Raw genomic sequence first — 15,957 nt, 5'->3', positions numbered from 1 at the left:
TGTAAAGAATAATATAAGTAAAGCAGTAACTTTAGGTACGCAATTTATTTTGAGCATGACAGTTTGTTATTTTGAGTACCTCAGAGCAGTGGTTATCAATTCTGGTGCTTGTGCAAAATGAGTTGACATCCAGTGAAAATCAGAAAATATAATGTGTAAGAGCAATTTATTTAAAAATGAAAGGAAAGTGTTAAGTGTTTCAGGACATAAGAGCAAGTAATAAAATAGGCTATAGCCTATATTTCGCCCTAATGAAGCCCAGCTTTGGCCTGATCAGGCCCTGGAAGTGACAGTGGAAACGCGACCTGCCTGGGCTCCCTTGCTTTAGGTGCGATAGTGGAAATGGGGTTAATGGTTCTGGTGGCTCTCAATGGTGTGGAACACTAGTCAGTTTTTGTTGGCTTGTCACAGGGTTACCACCATTCCGTGGCAACACAGTAGTCCTCACTGTAGTGGGCAGATTTTTGAAGCAGCTTTCTTTATTTCACTCCCCAAATAATCTTCATTGAGGGAGACAGCAGCCATTGTCTTGGACCACATGTTCCGTATTCTTGGCCTCCTAGTTGACATGGTTTTAGACAGGGGTCTGCAATTTGTGTCCAGGTTTTGGGCAGAATTCTGCCGACAGCTGGGGGCGCCTACTAGCCTCTAACGAGCACCATCCACAGACCAATGGCCAGGCCGAGCAAGCTAGTCTGCAGCTGGAGAGGGTTCTGCATTGCATCGCATGCAGGGAACCATTATCTTGTAGTTCTACGTTAACCATGGTCAAATATGTATATAACTCACTTCCTATCTTGTCTATGGGCTTGTCTCCCTTTCAGTGCTGCTTAGACTACACAGCAAATTCATTGGTGTTAAATTTCAAGTGTTGTATTAATTCAGAGTAAAGTGTTAAAATTCTAGAGTTAGATAAAGGTAAAATAACCCTCTCGGCGTTAGAAGCTGATTTGCCTCCTTGTCACACAGAGTAACATGTATCTACCTTTGTAGAAAACCCTTGTATTTGAGAAACTAATCAGAGTGTCTGAAATCTCGCCACACCCTCATTCACCTGGCCCTTAAATTAGTCAATTAGTTTAGTCCACTAGACAGAGGGAATGACCACAAATAAGTGAATTCAGACACCTGCTGTTGAACACCTGCTGTTAACAAGCACAATCACTGAAGGAATAAGAAATTGAAGGAAGAAATAAAACTACAGACACAGCCTCACACCAAACTAACTGAATTAAAACAGAGGATTAAACAACTCCATTAAATAATAGCATAAGCAGCTTCACTGATTACAGTTTGACTTCATTTCTGTAAGAATATTTGACAATGAACAGAGGTTTATATTTTTTTATTAAAAATATTTCATTTGACCTCACCATCATGGAGATCAGAGGCTTCTTATTTGAGCTCTTGAAGCTTTACTCTTATATCATAATGTTTCTCTGACTGTTATAGCTGTGTTTCTAAAACTCATCAGCTATAGCAAGAAAGATCAAGAGAAACTATACTGTTTATGCTTAATTGTTATAAATTTAATTTCAAGTGTTTATTATGTTGATTCTTAAAGAAATGCAAATATAGTTGAATTAAAGCTGCATGGGACAATACAACCGGTAGTCTGCTGCTTTTCATAGAAAATTCAACAATCAATTAGAATGCAATTAATAATTAGACTGTCATGCACTAAACATTCAAGCTCCTGCTTACTCTTTATGACACACAGGCATCAAGAATCATGATATGAACCTCAACCGTGGTTGCTAAAAAAAAAAAAAAAGCTGCATAGTTCATGCCGCAATGCATGCTGGGTGCCAGCATAGTACAAAGCTCCCAGCATGCATTGCAGCATGAATAAATTATGCAGCTTTATGTTCTTACAATCTCTTTCTTTTCCTTTATTTTGTGTTGTTTTTGGGAGGTGATATTTCAGTAGTGTTTTTTTTTTACTTGATTTTTATTTTTTTTGTTTGTCACCATCATTGAGATTCAAAGACTAATTATTGATGTCTGTGTGTTTTTAAGTTCTGCCATAGATTAAACATTCTCATTGTAAATATTGTTTTTATTTTATTGGAGCTTCAGCGGTTTCATTTATGTTTATTATTTATTTCTCACACATAACTAATATGATATTGAATTAGAAAACAAGCAGGAAAGGATGGCTATGATATCATAAATAATCTCTTCAGACTGGCATTTAATTTTTTTCCGCCTTTCCATGCTATATGTTTAAATAGTGTAATTAACACTAACTATAGCAGCCAAAATAAAAGACATTTATAGTAAGAAGTTGAAGAGCCTGACTAAAGTAGACTCTGTCCTCCATCATGGTGACTTCAAATGAACGACGGAAATTTTATTAAGAGCTTTTGTTCACATGACAGAAATAAAGTCAAAGGTCAGTAATAGGTGAAGCTCCATGATAAGTTGTTTAATGTGATGAGTTTTTTTAAAGATGTTGAAAAATAACATTTTTTATTGTGTAATTTGTTTTTTTATTGATTATTATTTTATTTAGAGTTTTTTTTTTCTCAGTTGATTTCATCTTTGGTTTTGGCTTGTGTTTTTCTGTCCTTCAGTGATTCTGCTTGTTAACAGTTGTTCATCAACAATTCTCAATCCTCCTTTAATTAGACACTTAATTGTCTCATTAACTTCATCACTGTCTGAGTGTTCAGCCCTCTGTAGTGAGGACACTAGTGAGGCTTTTGCTCTGGAATTTAAGGCTTAAGTGTGTTCGAATGAAAAATACAGACTATGGGATGTGTTTTTAACAGAAATATTCTGGAAACTGAATTTACGAATCTAAAATGTTGAAAACAGCAGATTACTGGCAACCACTGCTGCCAGTATTTTGACATACATTTAACAGATATTTTACACAATAAGAGTTTGCTAATTAACACTCTGGGTGTTAAAAATTTTAACACTTTCAAAAATCATATTTTAACACTTATAGTGGTTCCCATATAAACACTGAGGGAGTGTTAATTTTAACTCTAAGGTTGTTAAATCTACCAAATCTAAAATTTGCAGTGTGAGATCGATAACAAATACAGACTGTTGAATGTGCTTTTAACAGAAATATTCTGTAAACTGAATTTATGAATGTTAAAAACAGCAGATTACTGGCAACCACAGCTGCTGGTATTTTTCCGTAAAATCTAAAAATGAAAAAAAAGAAAGAAAAACAGCAAAACGGTTTTTGTGTCACCATTGTGGAGGATAATAGCATCTCTGTTCAACTCCAAGATGAACTGAGAAAATTTGATGTTATGCTGCATCTTCTTTTGTTTAAAGGTAACTGTGTAATTACTAATGCAGACAAAATCTGTTCGCTACTTGCAATCACACATGAAAACATTATTGCATCTAAAGACTTTACAGTTTTGTGCACTAAACTATGATTTTGTAAAATAAACATTGTATTAGTTCATGAAATATGGTTATTTTTTGTAAATTTATACAGTTATATAAAAATTCCATGTTTTTCACAAAAAGGTTCTGGCAACCACAGCTGCTGGTATTTTTTCGGAAATTTAACAGATATTTTACACAATAAGAGTTTGCTAATTAACACTCTCTTGGTGTTGACAATGTTAACACTTTCAAAAGTGTTATTTTTAACACTTATAGTGGTTCCCATATAAACTCTGAAGGAGTGTTAATTTTAACTCCAAGGTAGTTAAATCTACTATCTAAAATTTGCTGTGTACCATTCCTCTGTGTAGACTGATTTTATGAGGCTGCCATTTTAAAAGCAGTATCAAGACTGTGTTGGGAAGAAACCTGGAAGTATCGCCTGGAGTCGCACAGGATCATTGTGTACCTGGCTGTATATCTTAATCACAGTCATTTTTAATGGGCACCAGCGAACACTATGGCAAATCAGCGCTGTTTAAGAACACTCTCAGCGGCACCTAAATGTTAGCGGTAAATGTTTTTGAAATCCCATTTTAAAATCCCATTTTTTAAAACTTCAGTACCGGGACAATTCTATTACATACAACACGAGGGTGTGAGGTCGTTATATCGCTCACCCAGTTACATAGGCCGAAGCAAGGAATCGTCCCCACAGTGTTTACCTGGAGCCGTGAACTGAATCCTAGGAGGACACTTAAGCATATTATTCTTAAAGAGAGTGTAATTTCATTTGATGCCTAATCTGCTTTTAATTGTTTATATTAAACTGAACTGAATGATATTAAAGTGATGTTTACACCATCTGCACTTTGAAATCACGGCAACAGCTGGAGGTTTGTAGTCCACAGCTAGTTGTTGCAATGTTTACAGTGCCGATCCTATACTTCCATGTGTTTTCCCACCACAGCCTAGCTTTCGTTAAAATGGTTTTTTGTTTAAAATGGTGGCCGTGTGAAATAAGCGTATTCTCTTCCCAAGAACCAGATGCCATTGTTTCCTCATGCATTTGTTCATTCAGAGATGCCTCTAGACATGAAGGATCACCAGAAAAGGACTGGCAATAGGAATGAAGCGTTTGCCCCCTCTATTTATGTGTGGTCAGAAAGTCTGGTTGTCTTCCAAAGGCATTCCTCTCAGCTTTCCCTCACATAAATTGAGACCCAAGTTTATTGGACCTTTTTCTATTATCAAGGTGCTCAGTCTAGTGTTTGTTCAAATTAAGCTCTAAGTTTAAAGACATCCATCCGTTTTTTCCAGGTGTCTAAGATCAAGCCTATTCTTCTCTCCCCCTGCAGCCCATAACCTCTGCGTCCCAGACTGGTTGAGGGTGCATTCACATACACAGTGCACTGGCTCCTGGATGTGAGGAGGAGAGGTAGAAAGATTATCAGTATCGGGTATACTGGAAGGGTTATGGTCCAGAGGGGAGATGTTGGATTCCGGCTATGGATATTCTGGACCGCTCTCTTATTGATCAGTTTAAATAGGTCCACAGTGAGTCTTAAGGGAATGCTAGGGGGCATTCTTGAGGGAGAGGGTACTGTCACCATCACAGATTTGCTCTCTTCTCCTGTTCTGGGTTACAGGTTATTTCGTAATCTGCTTTTTTTTGCAGTCACAGGAGCTCTCGTTTCCCTTTTTTCCTGTTTATACAACATCATTTCCCTTCATGTTTATCAGTATGTTATCGATCATTTGTGTGCATATTATTTAGTTTCTCACCCTGTACTTGTGTGCAGGAATGCTAGTGAGTGAGTGTCTGGTTGTTTTATCCCACAACACTTTCTCAGTGCTCACCTGATCAGATGTTTACTTTGACTTTTGCTTATTCCAGGTGTAGGGATAGTTTACAGTTTAACCCAAAGATTGACCAGTCTGGTTGATGAAGAAGAGCTGGAGTCAGAGATTTAAAAAAAATGAATTAAGTTTACTGAAGATAGTTTGCAGTTTCATTTGCAGAAGCCAGCTTCAACACTCTCAATGAGTTCCTAGGCCGCTCTGCTTACAGTTTCAACAATCGAACAATTATACTCTTTACACAAGTCCAGAAAGGGTGGGATCCAGGTAAACAGATCTCATTGGTTACAACAGAAATAGACAATTCTAAATACATGCGTCAAAGAAACATAGTATCTACTTCCAGATATGGATGGCCTTAGTGTGCGTCAAAGAAAGCATTGTATCTGTCTCCAGATATGGATGGCGACCTGATGCCTAGAGGTGAGGTCGCCCTAAGTTATTAGGAGCTGATCTCCGACCTGTAAAAAGCTAAACCAGGAACACAATAGATACAAAAAACCATCTGTGTAAAAGACTCAAGGATTTTTCTTGTAGGTTCAGCTGTGTTATCAGGCTGGTTCAAGACTGTTTCCATCAACAGTCTGCAACAATATCTTGGCTACACACAGTCTGTCTCCACACAAAAAGGAATTACATTACTATTAATTATACACAAAAACAGATCAATCAAACAGCTATAAAATTATAGGCAATATATCAGGACAATGAAACAGGTGTCTTCTTCTCCTCTGTATTGGACCTCCAGTCATAGGAACAGATAGATAGAGAGAGAGAGAGAGAGAGAGAGATCTCCATGACCTATGACCTGGTTTGTGTGTCTCCTGAAAACAAAGTTAAAATAGACAGGCAAAAAGAGAAACAAGGACACAGAACATTCTTACAGTAAGCAGTTTTAACTTATTCATTAGTTAAAATCAATTCACAGTTAAATACTGAGAAAAAGGATGATGAAAAGGATAAACGGTGGCCCATGATGAGACGGATTGGAAAGCTGAAATCCGAATCCTTCACAGGACTCACTCCCCAAACACATTGTTTTTCTGCATTTGAGTTCACTTTTTTTTTTAACTCGTGTTTTAACTCGTGACACAAGTATTTTCTTTCTCATTTGTATTTAAAGGTCTTTAGATTTTGGCATGATGTCTAGCTTTTGAGGCTCTTTTGGTCTACTTCACTTTGTCAGATAGGTCATATTTAGGTGATTTATTGATTGCAAACATGTGGTAGTAATCGGGTCTGGGTGTGGCTAGAGAACTTGAAGCCGGTGTGAAAAAGTAAAGTTAGGTTTTATTGGGGAAAAACATTTTCACACAAGGCTATGTAGTTCAGTACTTTGTCTTCCTTTTAAGAATAAAAACCTTAAAAACTGCACAATGTGTTTACTTGTGTTCTCTTTGATTAATATTTACGTTTGTTTGATGATCTGAGGCTGTTAAGTGTTCGAATTCTGCACTGCAGATTACTAACCCTTAGAACATTTGTCATTTAAAGGTGCAGATATGTCTCATGTCTGTAAGGGCAAATACTCAGAGATTCAGCTGTTTTTTTTTTCTGACAGGTTTACCATACAGGCATAGAATAAAAAACATTCCCTATCTGTTTTACAAAAACATGTTGTTTTAAGTTATTACGAATATAAACAAATAGAAAAACTGGCCATTTACAGCTTTCAAATTTATGTCTCATCAATATGACCAAAAATGATCATATAAGAATACACTTAAATGGGAATGTGTGTAATGGACCCCAGGAGGTTTATATCACAAGATCAATCTAAATATGATCTGCTATGTCTTTGCATTTAATGTGCATTAAAATTAAGGTTTGTGTAGACAATGTTTTAGAGCCTTTTCACTTCAGCTTTCGATGAGTTTTAATGATTTACTAAAAACTGAACTTTTTTTCAGACCTAATTGAAGACTATGAGGAGAGTAAAGAGGAGGAACATCATGTCAAAACTGAGGACAAAACTTATTTAGAGACTGATGATATTTTAAAAGTGAGAGACAAGGGTTGTTTTACCCGCACTCAGTGTGGAAAGAGTTTGGCAAGCAAAAGCAAACTTAAGATTCACTTGAGGATCCACACTGGAGAAAAACCATTCACATGCACTCAGTGTGGGAAGAGTTTCAGCCACTCAGCAAACCTTAATCAACACATGATTATCCACACTGGAGAAAGACCATTCATGTGCACTCCATGTGGGAAGAGTTTCAGCCAATTATCATCCTTTAATCAACACATGAGGATTCACACTGGAGAGAAACTATTCTCATGCACTCAGTGTGGGAAGAGTTTCAGCCAATCATCAAATCTTATTCTACACATGAGGATCCACACTGGAGAGAAACCATTTACATGCACTCAGTGTGGGAAGAGTTTCAGCCAATCATCAAATCTTATTCTACACACGAGGATCCACACTGGAGAGAAACCATTTACATGCACTCAGTGTGGGAAGAGTTTTAGCCACTCGTCATCCCTTAATCAACACATGATGATCCACACTGGGGAGAAACCATTCACATGCACTCAGTGTGGGAAGAGCTTTAGCCAATCATTATCCCTTAATCAACACATGAAGATCCACACCGGAGAAAAACCATTTACATGCACTAAGTGTGGGAAGAGTTTTAACCAATCATCATACCTTAATAAACACATGAGGATCCACACTGGAAAGAGATCATTCACTTGCACTCGGTGCGGGAAGAGTTTCACCCACTCATCACACCTTAAAAAACACATGAAGAACCACACTGGTGTGAGAGAGTAAATGTGCTTGGAGTGCAAGAAGACTTTTATTACTGCTGCAGAATTGAAACAGCACCAGAGGATTCACACTGGATAAAAACCGTACAAGTGTTCACTCTGCAGTAAGAAGTTTATCACTCAGGAACCCTGTAAACACATTAGAGGATTCACACTGGAGAGAAACCGTAGACATGATAAGTGTGTGCAGAGTTTCACTCATTCGGGGTAGCTTAAGAAACACATGGGATGGTTTCCAGTATGGCGTTGACACATGTAGCAGCATAGAAAGACAGCTCCCATACACACTGGTATTAATCCTCAGTTTAACATCATATGTAATAACCTAAACCATATTTAAATAACATGAAGGGGGACAAAAACAAAAAGGCTAGGACAAAACAACCATTGAAACCTGAAAAAAACGAGAAATCAACAGATGAAAAATCAGAGACGGACAGGATAGCTGATAGCCTGTCAGCTAGCATTGCATTGCAAAACAAACTGTCACTTAATGAATTGGACCTTAAAATCCAATGGTGTCACTGGGTCCTCGGACCAACACCTGCTGACACACACCCTAGATCAGCGTTAATATTCTTACTGGAAAACAAAACGAAGGACCTGGTCTTCCACTTTGCATGGATAAAGAAAGTAATACACTGGAACGAATAAAGGATTTTCTTTGACCAATATTACCCACCTGAATTCCAACAGAAAAGACGGGCTTTTGCTCCAATAGGAAAAATTCTTAAAGAAAAGGGATTAAGTTCCAATCACCACCGCCGGCGAAACTTAGAATCTTTTCTGGAAAACGGGCAGGTCTTGTACAATTCGATGACAGAGGCATCAAGAGGTCTGAATGAAAAGGGCTAATAAACAACGAAGAAGAAACTATTATAGGAATTTCTGGAAAAGAGAAAAAGATTTTGGCAAAGTTTGGAGTGACATCGAAGAAGAGAAAAGTATGTGACTTTTAAAGGGACAAGAGGAGAGGAGAGAGGCCCTTTAGAAAAGGAAGGCTTTCCCCTCACATTAAAAAGTTATTTAAGACTTTAAGGTTTGGAGACCTTTTTGGTTATGCTTTTTTATTTGGTTCAGGATTTTCATGTTTGTGTTTTTCATATTCCGTCACTGTGATTTTCGCAATAACATCTGATTATGCAAAAACAGAAATATAGAGTAATTACTTTGAATATTAATGGGTTACTAAATCCGATTAAAAGCAAACTCTTGGCTAAAATGAAAAAAGAAAAGCAACAGATAATATTCTGGTAACAGACACATCTTTCTGATACAGAACATAAGAAATTAAATAAAAAGGGATTTAAGGTTTTCTTTTCCTCATATAATAATGGTCGTAAACGAGGAGTAATGACATTAATCTCAAATAAAGTCAACTTCCAATTAAATTCTAAGATTACTGATAAAGAAGGATGATTTAACCTAATTAGGGAACTATCGACTAAAACAAAGTTACATTAGATAATATAGATAGACCACCTGAAAAAGACAAAGCATTTCTCAAATAAATATTTACTTTTAGAGCCAGGGAGGCATCAGGTACGTTGATATGTGGGGAAGAGTGGAATGTACAATTTCAGCCTAAATTGGACTAATCTTTTTAATAAGCAAATTAATAAAGAAACTAGACAAATAAGAGATATGATGAAAGAATTAGGCTTCAAAGATTTGTGGAAAGACATATACCCTCTTAAAAAAAATAGTATTTTCTTCTCTTCCACCCAAATGTCTCGTTCTAGAATTGATTCATTTTTTATGTTTGGGTCAGATCAACATAAAATAAAAGACTGTAAAATAGAAACAAGGGACATCTCAGACCATGCAGGAGTATATTTAACAGTGTACCTGGACAATAAACCCAAAAAGACATTTTGGTGATTTAACCCTAATCATTTGGATTATTTAACATGTAGAATATGTTCAAAAAGAACTATTAGAATATTTAAAACATAATGATAATGGAAAGGTGTCACCTAGTATCCTATAGGACGCAGCTAAAGCTGATATGCGAGGTAAACTTATAATGTGAGGATCAAGGAAAAAAATGGAATTACATAAATAATCTGAATATACAACTTAAAGAATTAGAGACTAAATATGGTGATAAAAAGATCCAGATATTTTAATAAGATCAAAGAAGTTAAAGCTAGAATAAGGAAAGAACAGGCAGAGTAGAGTATCAATAAAATCAAAGATCCCAAAATTAAAAAGATATGTCATAGATTGGAGGAAATACAACAGGCTTTTCAGGAAATACTACAGGGTTTGCGCCCGAAGTTTTATCTATGCGACCTCAAAATATATTTGTGAGCATTTGTGCAAAAAATTGTTGTGTGCGACCCTGTTTTTACTGCAAAATGTTCACCACATGCGAGGATTTGGGAGACATTCATGCAGAATGCATCTCTGCACTTGAAACGGGAAACGCAGCACTCAGGAATAGTTTAAAACAGTTGTCATGTCAACTTGCTGCAGTAAACAAAGCCAAGTCCGTAATGTTTGCCCCACCTTTGCGCTCTTCTTATTGGCCCACCACTGCTCTAGCACTGAAATATCAGCTGTCAATCACTCAGTCAATGCCTTCTGGCTTGAGATGACAGAGAGAGTTACTGCCGCTACAAATTGTAAAGCGCTAAAGATGAGAATGCAGATAACACTGACAGATTTTGTTTTAGAAACCATGGCATCTAAAGTTACAAATAATGACATATCTTTGTGCTGCTGCGTTCTGAAGCATCTGGAGAGGTTTGATAGAGTTAGCTGGGAGCCCGGCTAGCAGAGAGTTGCAATAGTTTAGTCTGGAGAGAACAAGAGCTTGATCAAGGAGTTGAGCTGCATGTTCAGATAAGAAGGGTCGGACCTTTCTGATGTTATAGAGTGCGAATCTGCACGATCGAGCAGTTCTAGAAATGTGGTCAGAGAAGTTTAGTTGGTCATCAATCGTTTCTCCAAGGCTTTTCACCATTTTGGATGGTTGCCCATTCCATCTGGATTAAGAAGTTGTGATGTGGAGTCGGGTTGGCAGAAACTTCAATTATTTCTGTTTTTGTGAGGTTAAGCTGAAGATGATGGTCTCTCATCCAGTGTGAAATGTCTGACAGGCAGGTTGAGATGCAAGTCGGAACCGAGGGATCATCAGAGTGAAAAGAGAGATATAGCTGGGAATCATCAGCATAGCAGTGGTAGGAGAACCCATGTTTCTGGATGACTGGTCCTAAAGATGTTGTGTAGATGGAGAAGATGTTGTGTAGATGGATTTTTTTAGGATGTTTTTAGGATCTAAAAATGTTTTCTTTAAAAAGCAAAAATATTCCACACGCTTTTTTCCAAAATAAACTTTCTTTAAAATAAAAAAAACAAAAAAATGTTTTAAAAGTTTTAAAAACTATACTAAACTAAATCTATGCGCAACAATCTGTCCAGGTAGATATCCTCAGCAGTCCTCACCATTATGATAAATAGAGTTAAAATGTCTTTTTTTATTAAAAAGTTGAAAGTTTTATTGAGATAGATTGTTGGTGATTGTATGGGTTTTGACCAGATTGGGTAGCAAGACATGAACAAAGGAAAACGAAGACTTGTTTAAAAAGATTTAAGACCTACAACAAAATATTTTAGTAAATTTAAGACTTTTTAAGGCCTAAAAGTTTAGATTTTGGAATTTAAAGCATAATTGGAAAATATAAATGCACATTTCTTTTTACTACCTGACTAACAGTTGTTTATGAATCCTGTTGAATAATTGAAAATAAATATGCACACAAACCTCCGGCACCACTTACCACAGAGAAATGCTCAATTGAAAAATTTAACAGTTTTGTTACAGTGACTGACTAACTCAATCTTAATCTTATAACTGAAATATTGCTGCTAGATATATTTTTGATGTTACATTGCTCTGACAGGCCTAACATGATGCAAAACCTCTTGTTTATGGACCAAAAGAAAATCATATTTTGTTAAACTGTACATTTCCCTGAATAAATTTCATATTTTAAAAACTCTAGAGACTTTGAATCAGTATTTGGTCATTACTTAAATCAGCATTTAAAGCAAATGTTAAATATAAAAAAACTATTTATATGTCAAACATAATAATTAAACTTCAGAATTATGAATTGTTGTATTCCGATTTTATAAATTCCTTGTGCATTAAAGACCAGGACAAATATACACACGCACACACGTGCACACACACACACACACATTTGAAGTCAGAATTATTTCCCCCCAACCCCCCTCCCCACTCTGAAATTTTAGAGTATGTCTGATAATATTTTTTCTTCTGGAGAGTCTTAGTTGTTTTATTTTGGCTAGAATAAAAGCAGTTTTTAATTTTTAAACACCATTTTAGGTCAGTATTATTAGTCCCTTTAAGCAATATTTTTTTCGATAGTCTACAGAACAAATCATCCTCAAACAATAACTTGTCTAATTACCCTGACCTGGTTAAGTATATACACACACACACACACACACACACACACACACACACACACACACACACACACACAAGTATCAACTTGCAATTTTGAAATTGCAGATTTAAAAATATTTTCACACAGAGTAATGCTTAATTTAAATGTGTGTGGTTCTGTTTGTTTATTGTTATTATTAATATTTTGTAATTATTTTTTAATTTTGGTTAAAAGATTATTAAATAAACTGTATTGCTAGTAAATCATTACTCACTTTTGGATGACATCACCATACAGCTGTCCCCCCACTTTTAAAATGGCTGCTACGCCCCTGCTCACCAGTGTTCCAGGCAGAGAGCGATAGAGAGCGTGGCTCGGCACCCGCGTCTGCGGACCATCATTCACCCGTGTTCAAGGCAGAGAGCGATGGAGAGCGCGGCACGGCTCACGCGTCTGCGGACCGTAACTCACCTGTGTTCCTTCATAAAAAGAAACCAAATAGGAGCACAAAGCCAGGACCCAATAATTTCACCATTTATATATCTGCTAGTAGATGGAAAGCTATAAAGCCTTTGTCTGGCGGCCGAAAATTGCAAAAATCGTGGATACATATCCTATATGACAAATTCCGTCGACATAATCCCTGCTGCACCTTAGTTTTTACAGATCTCAGCACTCAAAATTGAGTCATAGTCGTAAATATAGGTGTCCTTATATGACGATGAAGGCTTCCTGTTTATTTAAAACATGTAATGCACATTTCATTTTTTGAATCGCAAAGAAGCCACATGATGAAAAACATATTCCAGTTTTTGTCACCAGAATTGGTACTGTTACTCATTTTACAGGGGAGATGAGATCTCGCCAGGCCAGTTACACGAAGAGAGGCAAGATAGCAAATGAAGTGAGGAAAGGAGTAAGTAATATTTATTACAAAAACCTGAGTCAAACACCAGTTCCTGAGTTGATGGCCAGGAACACCACAAGAAGTCTAACTAAAAATGTTATCAAAGTGATCTCTTGTGAAATAAATAAAAGTCAAAGACTCCATGATGATGTCATGCTGGAACTGATGCTGATACAGAAAGTAATGAAAGAAACGGATCTGTCATATCATTACTTTCCAGGGTATGTATAACACCTTCAAGTGGATCCCTTTTGGGTGCATCTTTATACAGAAATAGGAATTGCCATTCTTATTCAGCATCTCAGAAAAGGTCCAGTATTGTTGCATTTGGATGCGACTTGGGGTGTGGTGAGTCGCATTCCAAATCAACCAAAAAGAGTGCTGTATTACATCATCTACCAGGACATGGCAAGGACAAGCCTCCTCTTCCGGTTTCTGAGATGGTGACTAATGATCACACAATACCTAACATTGGATTTTGGTTGCATCAAACGATTGCAAAGGTACAAAAACATACGATGTACTGTGTCAACCAGGTTGAGACGGATTATAGCTGGGCACTGATCCAAGGGGTTTTGTTGTCATTTAATAAGCTTGACATTAACACTTACCTGGCTGATAGTTACAATTGGATTAAAGGAAATCCAACCGTAACAGATTTCCATAAAATCACAAAAATTCATCTTTGCTCCGAGAGTGTTTGATGTTATGCTGTATCTTCTTTTCTTTAAAGGTAACTGTGTAGTTACTAATGCAGTCAAAATCTGTTTGCTAGTTGCAATCACACATGAACACATTATTGCATCTAAAGACTTTACATTTATTCTACTAAGCTATAATTTTGTAAACTGAACATTGTATTAGTTCATGAAATATGGTTATTTTTTGTAAATTAATACAGTTATATAAAACTTCCATGTTTTTCACAGAAAGATTCTGGCAACCACAGCTGCTGGTATTTTTTCGGAAATTTAACAGATATTTTACACAACCGAAACAACCGAAAATCACCCAGCTAAACAGTCCAGACAGCCAGACAAAGCTCTCTCTCATACGCGCGTGTGCGCACTAACACATACACACAAGCACCAAGCAGACACACAGGCAAAGCTCTCTCTCTGTCTCATTCGCATAGCAATATTCACGATATTGCTAGACAGCCCGCTCCCGTCCCAAATTAAACCCGTTACCGACCGCTCCCGCGATTTATTCGGAAATTTATTCCCGCGCCGCAGACCTCTACCACGGAGCTCCGTAAACAAAGCAGCACGCGTCACGTTTTTAACGTGACTTTGCACGCGATAAGAGAATATAGCCAGTTAACCTGATACAGTAACAAATCACAACTAAATACATTTGCAAGCTAGAGTAAACGAGGCAACTTTAATCGCACGTACTTACACTTGAGAAATGGAGGAAGAAACCCATCCTGACATGTCCATCAATAAGTTACTCTTTACTGATCCTTCCTTTAACAAACGCAGATGAAGTATTCTTTGTAGCATGTAGTTTCCAGAAGTTTCCAACTGCTTGGTTATAATGCTGAGGTTTCATCTCTGGGTAGATACTCGATATAATATCCATCTGCAGTGTGACTTCAATCGACCGGCATGTTTGTGTGCGTGTGTTTGTGGGTGTGTGTGTGTGTGTGTCTGGGTTTTTGCGTCAGAGGGTGGGGCCTCAGGTTTGAAATCTTCCGGGTTTGCGCGTGCACGTGAATAACTTGGTTTTGTTCGTACGTCATGGCGAAACACCTAATGACTCGGTATCAAGGCGACTCATTTGAAGCACTATGAGTCGACTTTTTTATAGATGAATCAACCGTTTTAAACACTGTATTCTTACAGATTTAAGCCTTAGCTGGATACTTCACTTCACTTAGAGCTGTGTTACACACTACATGGAGGGGATTTTTCAAAAACCCATAATATGGGCTCTTTAATTGAGCTGTTTAAAACAAGGGAGATTAGAAAAAGGTGCAGTGCCGAGTAGGCTTGAGAAATGACTTGAAGACAACCTGTGGTTTTAGGCAAAAGTGGCTACCACCTATTGTGGAGATCAAACCTTTTGAATTTGTCATACAAGAGCCTCTTTATGAATGTGCAAAGTACCTGAGTGGAAAGCACAGTACATACTGCTTTTCCCCCACTGTCTTAAATGAGACTGAGTTTGAAAGTATTGTGTGTGTTTTTTTTTTTTTTCTTTTAGTGCTGAGAATGAGTTGGCCAGAGCACCTCGGGAAGAGCAGGTGCTAGGTTCAAATCGAAACTGCACCTTTTCCTCAGATTTTGGGAGAGTGGCTTTCTGATCTGAAACTCTTTGCATGGCCAATAGCATATGATTGCACAAAGGCCAGATTGCTAAATGGTTCTGCACACCGTAGAGCCTCGAAAGATTCTGTTTTATGGCTCTGTGGTGCAACACACAGATCACCAGAGTCTAGGTGGCTACTACAGCTTTTCAGAGGGGACAGTCTGCTTGTTTTTAGACCTTTCATGCTACCCATCAGTATACTTTCTAGGCTAGTGCTGTGGCTTAGTTGATTAAAGCACCTGTCTAGTAAACAGGAGAGCCTGTGTTCAAACATCAGCAGTTCTGAAATCCATCCGAGACTGCTTGGATGGCAGAATGCTTGTA

At 37.3% G+C, this 15,957-nt stretch overlaps 1 pseudogene; it reads left to right on the top strand.

The window, feature by feature from the left end:
* Nucleotides 1-11,215: 11,215 nt before the first annotated feature.
* LOC147845096 (uncharacterized) lies at nucleotides 11,216-14,024 on the top strand (annotated as a pseudogene).
* Nucleotides 14,025-15,957: the final 1,933 nt, after the last annotated feature.

Source organism: Danio rerio, chromosome 4 (genome assembly GCF_052040795.2).
Source record: "Danio rerio strain M-AB ecotype USA chromosome 4, GRCz13ab, whole genome shotgun sequence".
Lineage (NCBI taxonomy): Eukaryota > Metazoa > Chordata > Actinopteri > Cypriniformes > Danionidae > Danio > Danio rerio.
Note: the sequence above shows the minus strand (reverse complement) of the source record. Positions and strands in the feature narration are given on the sequence as shown.